The sequence below is a fragment of the Acinonyx jubatus genome, chromosome C1, assembly GCF_027475565.1.
Source record: "Acinonyx jubatus isolate Ajub_Pintada_27869175 chromosome C1, VMU_Ajub_asm_v1.0, whole genome shotgun sequence".
NCBI lineage: Eukaryota > Metazoa > Chordata > Mammalia > Carnivora > Felidae > Acinonyx > Acinonyx jubatus.
In genome coordinates, this window is record NC_069381.1 from 28,679,145 (window position 1) to 28,685,704 (window position 6,560).

Sequence of the window (6,560 nt, forward strand, 5' to 3'; positions counted from 1 at the left end):
TCCAGCCTCCACTTCTCGGTGCCTGTGTGTGAAAGAGCCCTTCTCTCTTTCACAGCCCTCTCATGCCCTGCAAGGTCCATTGCCAAGGTCACGGACAACCTCCAAATCGTCCTATTCTGCAACTCCTTTGTCTTCCTCCTTCTCTCGCTCTCTGCAACTCTTGACGCCCCCTCCTTCTTGGAATGCTTCCCTCCACCCTCCTGGTCCCAGTTCCTTGTCCTTCTGCCTACTCTCCTCCAAGCCCTAACTGTAGGCAGGCCCAAGGTTATTGCTGGCTCTCTGCCCTTCCCTTCAACCATGAACTAATCATACAGATAAAAAACACAATATCCAATAGTAAGGAAAGAAAATGTGATGGTTAATTTTATATGTCAACTTGGCCAGGCCATGGTACAAACATTAGTCTAGATGTTTTTACATGGGATTAACATTTAAGCCAGTGGAGTCTGAGGAAAGCAGATCACCCTTCATGGTGTGGGTGGGCCACATCCAATCAGTTGAAGGCCTTAATAGAACCAAGACTGACATCCACTGAGCAAGAAAGAATCCTGCCAACAGTCAGCCTTGGCACTCAAACTGCAACACCAACTCTTCCCCAGGTCGCCAGCCTCCTGGCTTACCCTGCAGATTTTGGACTTGCTGAGCCTCCACAATTGTGTGAGACAATTCCTTAAAATACACACGCGCACACACACACACACACACACACACATTATCGGTTCTGTTCCCCTGGAGAACTCTAATACACTAAGTGATAACTGAAAGTTAACCAAAAGAATCCGAAACTCTTTTCCTTTTTTTTTAAAGTTTATTTATTTGTGAGAGAGAGAGAGAGAAAGAGCATGCACGTGCCCGAGTAGGCAGAGAGAGAGGGGAGAGAGAGAATCCCAAGCAGGATTTGCACTGTGGGCGTGCGGGGGCCAACGTGGGGCTCGAGTTCATGAACCTGTGAGATCATGACCTGAGCCGAAATCAAGAACAGGACGCTTAACTGTGCCATCCAGCGCCCCCCGCCGCCCGGCCCCAAACTCCTTTCCTTAATAAGATTATTCTCACAGATCCAAGTCTGTTGGGCCTGAGAGTCTGGATATCTAGGCGTCAGTCCCAAGTCTGCCACAGGCTGGATGGATGATCTCATCTAAGCTCCAGTCTTGCTCATATCAATAAAAAGCACCTCCAGTCACCTGACCGCTCGAGGTAAAACCTGAGAGATTTGGTTGGCAGCTTTCCTCCGATCCCCAGGTCTGGTCCACCAGCAAGTTGTCTCCCTTCCACCTCCAGAGGGTCTCCTGGCTCCAAACACTGGCTTCCATCGGCTCTGCCGTCATCCTGGTCCCCGCAACGCCGGCACCTGCCTGCCGGAGCTGTCTGCCCCCTTCCCTCCTGCTTTACAGTCCACGGCAGCCAGAGCGAGTTTTAAAATCGCTCTGATTTCTAAAAAACATAAATCCTACCGTAGTGCTTGTATTAGTTTCCTGTGGCCGCCGTAACAAATCACCCCAAACTCAGTGGCTTAAGACACCCAAATGTATCATCTTACAGTTCTAGAAGTCAGAAGTCTGAGATGGGTTACTGGGGCTGCGTGCCTTTTCCACCTTCCAGAGGCTGCCCACACCCTTAGCTCATGCCCCCTCCTTGGATCACTTTGACCTTTGCTCCTCTGACTCTGACCCTCCCCACGTCCTTTTAATAAGGATGCTGTGATTAGACGGGCCCACCTGGATGACCCAGGATAATGTCCCCATCTCAAGATCCTTAACATAGGCACAGGTTTTGGGGATTCAGATACAGACATCTTTGGGGGGTGTCTAGCTCAGCTCTTTAATCCTCCCAACGGGTCCCCACTGCACTTAGAATTAAAAGCAAACATTTCCCCTGCTTTACAACACCCGCCCCCTCCCTGGGAGCCAGCCCGTATTCACCTACTCTGCCCATGGAGGCAATGTTGGTGTCCCCTGCATGCACCAAACACAGTCCTGCCATAAAGCCTTTCTCTTGCTTTCCTTTCTGACTCCAAAGTTCTTCGGCTCCGTCTTGTCTTTTAGGCCTCAGCCCTCCTCAGAGAGGCTTTCTCTGGTCCAAAGTGCCTCTCATGGGCCATTTGAAATTGTTTTCTTCGTTGGACTTAATCTGTGCCTGATGTTTTCTTGCTGATTATTTATTTGTTGGTTGTTCATCTCCCCCATTAGAACGCAGATGTCTTCAAAGCTAGGACCCTGTCGCTCCAGTATGCCGGCAGTGGAACTCAAGCAGTATTTGTTGGATACATCAGTGAGCCTTGGTTTCCTCATTTTTCTTTTCTTCTTCTTCTTCTTCTTCTTCTTCTTCTTCTTCTTCTTCTTTTTAATGTTTATTTTTGAGAAAGACAGAGTGTGAACAGGGGAGGAGCAGAGAGAGAGGAAGACACAGAATCCCAAGCAGGCTCCAGGCTCTGAGCTGTCAGCACAGAGCCTGACGCGGGGCTTGAACCCACAAACTGTGAGATCATGACCTGAACCGAAGTTGGATGCTCAATCGACTGAGCCACCAAGGTGCCCCTCCTCATCTTCCCAATAATCTTACTTTCTGTCTTATCAGCTTCTTTTGAGGAGTAAATGAGGTAATGATAGCTACCACTTTTTGTTGCCAATAATGAGTCAAGCAATGCACTAGGAACTTTACATTTAACATAGAATGCTCATGTCTTACGGGCACCTGGGTGCCCCTTAGGGTGCCCCTAAGACAATGTTCATGTCTTAGGAGCCTGCTTCGGATGCTGTGTCTCCCGCTCGCTCTCTGCCCCTCCCCCACTCATGCTCTGTCTCTCAAAAATAAATAAATGTTAAAAAAAAAAAGAATGTTCACGTCTTAGTTCAAGGTCATCAGTGACAAGAGAGAGAGAGAAAGAAAGAAAGAAAGAAAGAAAGAAAGAAAGAAAGAAAGAAAGAAAGAAAGAAAGAAAGAAAAGAAGCCCTCTCAAGCCAGCTCAAGGAAGAGGGGGTTTATTGGAAGGCTGTAACCCATGATCTTCAAGCATCCAAGGAGAAGAAACAAAAACGAGAGATGGGCTGCTTCCTGAGGACCCAGAGGTGATAGCTGTCACCCTCCATCCCTCCCACTATGAGGCTGCCTGCTCCTTCATCACCACTTCTGTCTGCACTCACTGGGCCTTCTCTCTGAAGACCAGCTTCTTCTGCGTACACATGGCCACCCATGGCTCATCACAGCCTCAACTCTCTACTACCTCACGGCGTAGCTGCCCAGGATGAATTTCTGTCTCCCGGGGTCCCCAGCCTCTTCCAGAAAAAGAGCATCCAATTGCCCTGAATAGAGTCCGCGGTACAATCACCTGTAGGCGGGATGTGGAGGTCATGAGGCACATGTGGCTGCCTGGGCACGTGCCTTCAGGAGGGGTTGTGGATGGGGGCCGATTCCAAAGAAAGGAGCGTGACCAGGTAGTGACCCCCCAAACACATCTGCTATAATGCAGAGCACTTGGCACAGCCCGGCACATAGTGTGTCCTCATCAAACATTCTCCCCTTCCCACCTCCCTTCCGTTTTACTGGCCCATAGTTCTCTGGCTTCCCAATACCTCTGTCTCCATCATGGCTCTCTTATCTTTACACCTGTCAATACTACAGGCTGCCCTCCATGACTTCAAATTCAGCTCAGAAAAAGCCAGATTCTTCTTCCCCCCCAAATTGGCTCGTGTCCCTAGTTCTCCTGGCTCTGCCCCAGCCCAGCTCCAAACCCTGCATCTCCCTTCACCCATCCGAGAGCCTCGGACAGAGTGTCTGCTTTCCTGTCCCCACCCAGCCTGCATGGTTGTCTCCTCCTGACCCCTGCCCGGTCCCCATCCCCAGAGAATGAGTGTGCACATGCACGTGGGGCAGAGTGGTGAAGCCCCACGCTTTGGAGCCAGACAAACCCGGGTCCAAATGCCAGCGCTGCTCATTGTGTCTCTTGAACTTGACAAGTTCGGTCTCCTTGTGAGTGAAATAATAATAATATGACATAGGGGCGCCTGGGTGGCTCGGTTGGTTGGGCGTCTGACTTCGGCTCAGGTCACAATCTCACTGTTCGTGAGTTCGAGCCCCGCGTCGGGCTCTGTGCTGACAGCTCGGAGCCTGGAGCCTGCTTCGGGTTCTGTGTCTCCCTCTCTCTCTGTTCCCCCCTGCTTGCGCTCTGTCTCTCAAAAATAAATGAAGATTAAAAAAAACATTTAAAATAATATAATACTATAATAATAATAATAATATAATACTTATTATTATAGTTCCTGCCTTACAGGGTCCTTGTGAGAACTGATGTCATTCATGTGAAGCAGGCCTATGTATATTTTCTCAGCGACTGATTAGTTTCCTCGCAATGCGCCAGGAAAACAAAGATAAGTGAGAAATAGTCCCTTTAAGAAACCTGAAGTTTCCTGATAGGTCTGCGTCACTCACTTGCAATAGCTTTTTGACTTCCTGCCTGGCAAGGCCCTCCTGGCAATACATGAACCATTAATTATAGTATATAGCTTTAATTATATATAACTAGCTCCCAGTTATGAGAGCAATTATAATGATTTAGAAAACATACAGGAGGATTAGAATGACCCTTAATCCCCCCTTTGCGGTAGAATCCACTCCTTCCAGGTACGCTGTGTTGCAACCATTATATCGCTCGTCGTGTGCAGCGTGTATCAATGATCATTTTACAAGCATTGGGCTATGTCACGAAAGGGCTTTGAAGGGCCCCTGTAAGCAGCTTCTGTAGGTGAAGTGGCGAATGTAACAACACATATTTACCCCCTTTGGTTGTCGGGACGCGTGGGCGGGCTTCTCCCCCACCACCAGTAATGCCCAATGGGTAGCAGGTCTTCACAGTCTCTGCCACTTGAGGCCTGGCGTTTTATGCCTGCGGTTCGTTTCGTGCTCAGGACAATGCTGTGAGCGGATATCATTATCCTCATCTTACAGGATGAGGAAATAGGCCTTGACCATTCGGGCAGCTCCCCTGCGGTGCCGCGGCCACGAATGACACACTCCGGGTTTGGATCCACATCCGTGTGAACCACCGCCAGGCTCAGTCGTGTCAGTCAGTGTCATAGGCACGACTCCTTTTTGCATGGCTGGTGTGAGTCCTTTCCAGGCCCTTCGTCCATATTGCCAATGTGCTTACCAGAACCCAGATGGTGCCGGGCACGCGGTAGAGGCCTGAGAAGTACTGAATTGACACGTGAAAAGGGGGACAGTGTTTGTCTTTCTCATTATGGCTTCACTACACTGGGTATTCTCTTTAAAGGAAAAAAGGGGCGCCTGAGTGGCTCAGTCAGCGAAGCATCTGACTTCGGTTCAGGTCATAATGTCATGGTTCGTGAGATCAAGCCCCACGTTGGGCTCTGTGCTGGCAGCTCAGAGCCTGGAGCCTGCTTCCGATTCTGTGTCTCCCTCTCTCTCTCTGCCCCTCTCCTGTTCACTCGCTGTCTCTTTCTCTCTCAAAAATAAACATTAAAAAAATTTTTTTAAACAAAATAAAGAAAAAATGCTTTGCTAATTTGACGGGCAGAAATGTTATCATTGCTTTCCCTTGCCTTTCTTCGATGCTTGAGAAGACATTTTACAAATGTCTATGATTTCTCTCCTCTGAATTTTGTATCTGTATCGTTCGCCTGTTAATCTTCTCGGGACTTTGTGGGGCTGTTTTCCCCCTTAAGTTGTATAAGATTGTCATATGGTCAGAATATTAGTTATCTGCTTATCATGTTCATTGCAACTGTATCCGTCAGCCTCTCATGGGCCCTTCGCCTCAGATTACATTATTTTGTCTCCCAGGGCTCCCATCAGTTTCAAAAAGCAGGCAGCACGTGCACCTCAGACCTTTCCCGTATCTCTCAAATCCTTGTCAGGAGCCTGAGCACAAAGCAGATTTCTAATAAATCGTTCTTCTGGGTCACATGACATTTCGTGTGCTTTGTGGACACTCTCCCTCCTTTTGATCAAAGGCTCCCCCACAGGGAAGGGATTACCATTTCCATTTTGCTGACGGGGCACAGAGAGGCTGAGCGACCCACCTGTGGGCAGCACTGATTGTCGGTGGCCAAGCCTGGATCTGAATTCATACCGCCTGACCCTCCGTCCGTGCTCCCTCCGTCACTTGGAGATGCTGGGGAAAGCCCAAATCAACAACGGGCAGCTGGCGTAGGCCCCCAACCCCTTCTTCTTGCAAGCTGGACTCACGGTCTCAGGTTGAGCTGTGGTTTTGCCCACTGTCCATGACCGTGTGTGTGTGTGTGTGTGTGTGTGTGTGTGTGTTGCATGAGATGAGTGGAGGGAATGAAAAAAAGAAGAGAACGGGGCTGAGAACGGATTGTGGAAGGCCCCGAATGCCAAACCAGAGTCAGACTTTATGGAGTGAAGGATGCTCAGATTGACCACTCACATCCTCGCCCCTCCCAGAAAACAAGACCCAGCCCCGCCCAGACCGCAGGGCCCACAGTAGGGAAGCCCGAGACCTTGGGGGCACGTGAAGTGGCACGGCTAGAAGGAACTTAGGAAGCACGTGGCATGGCCATCGGCGTCCCTCCACCTCACAG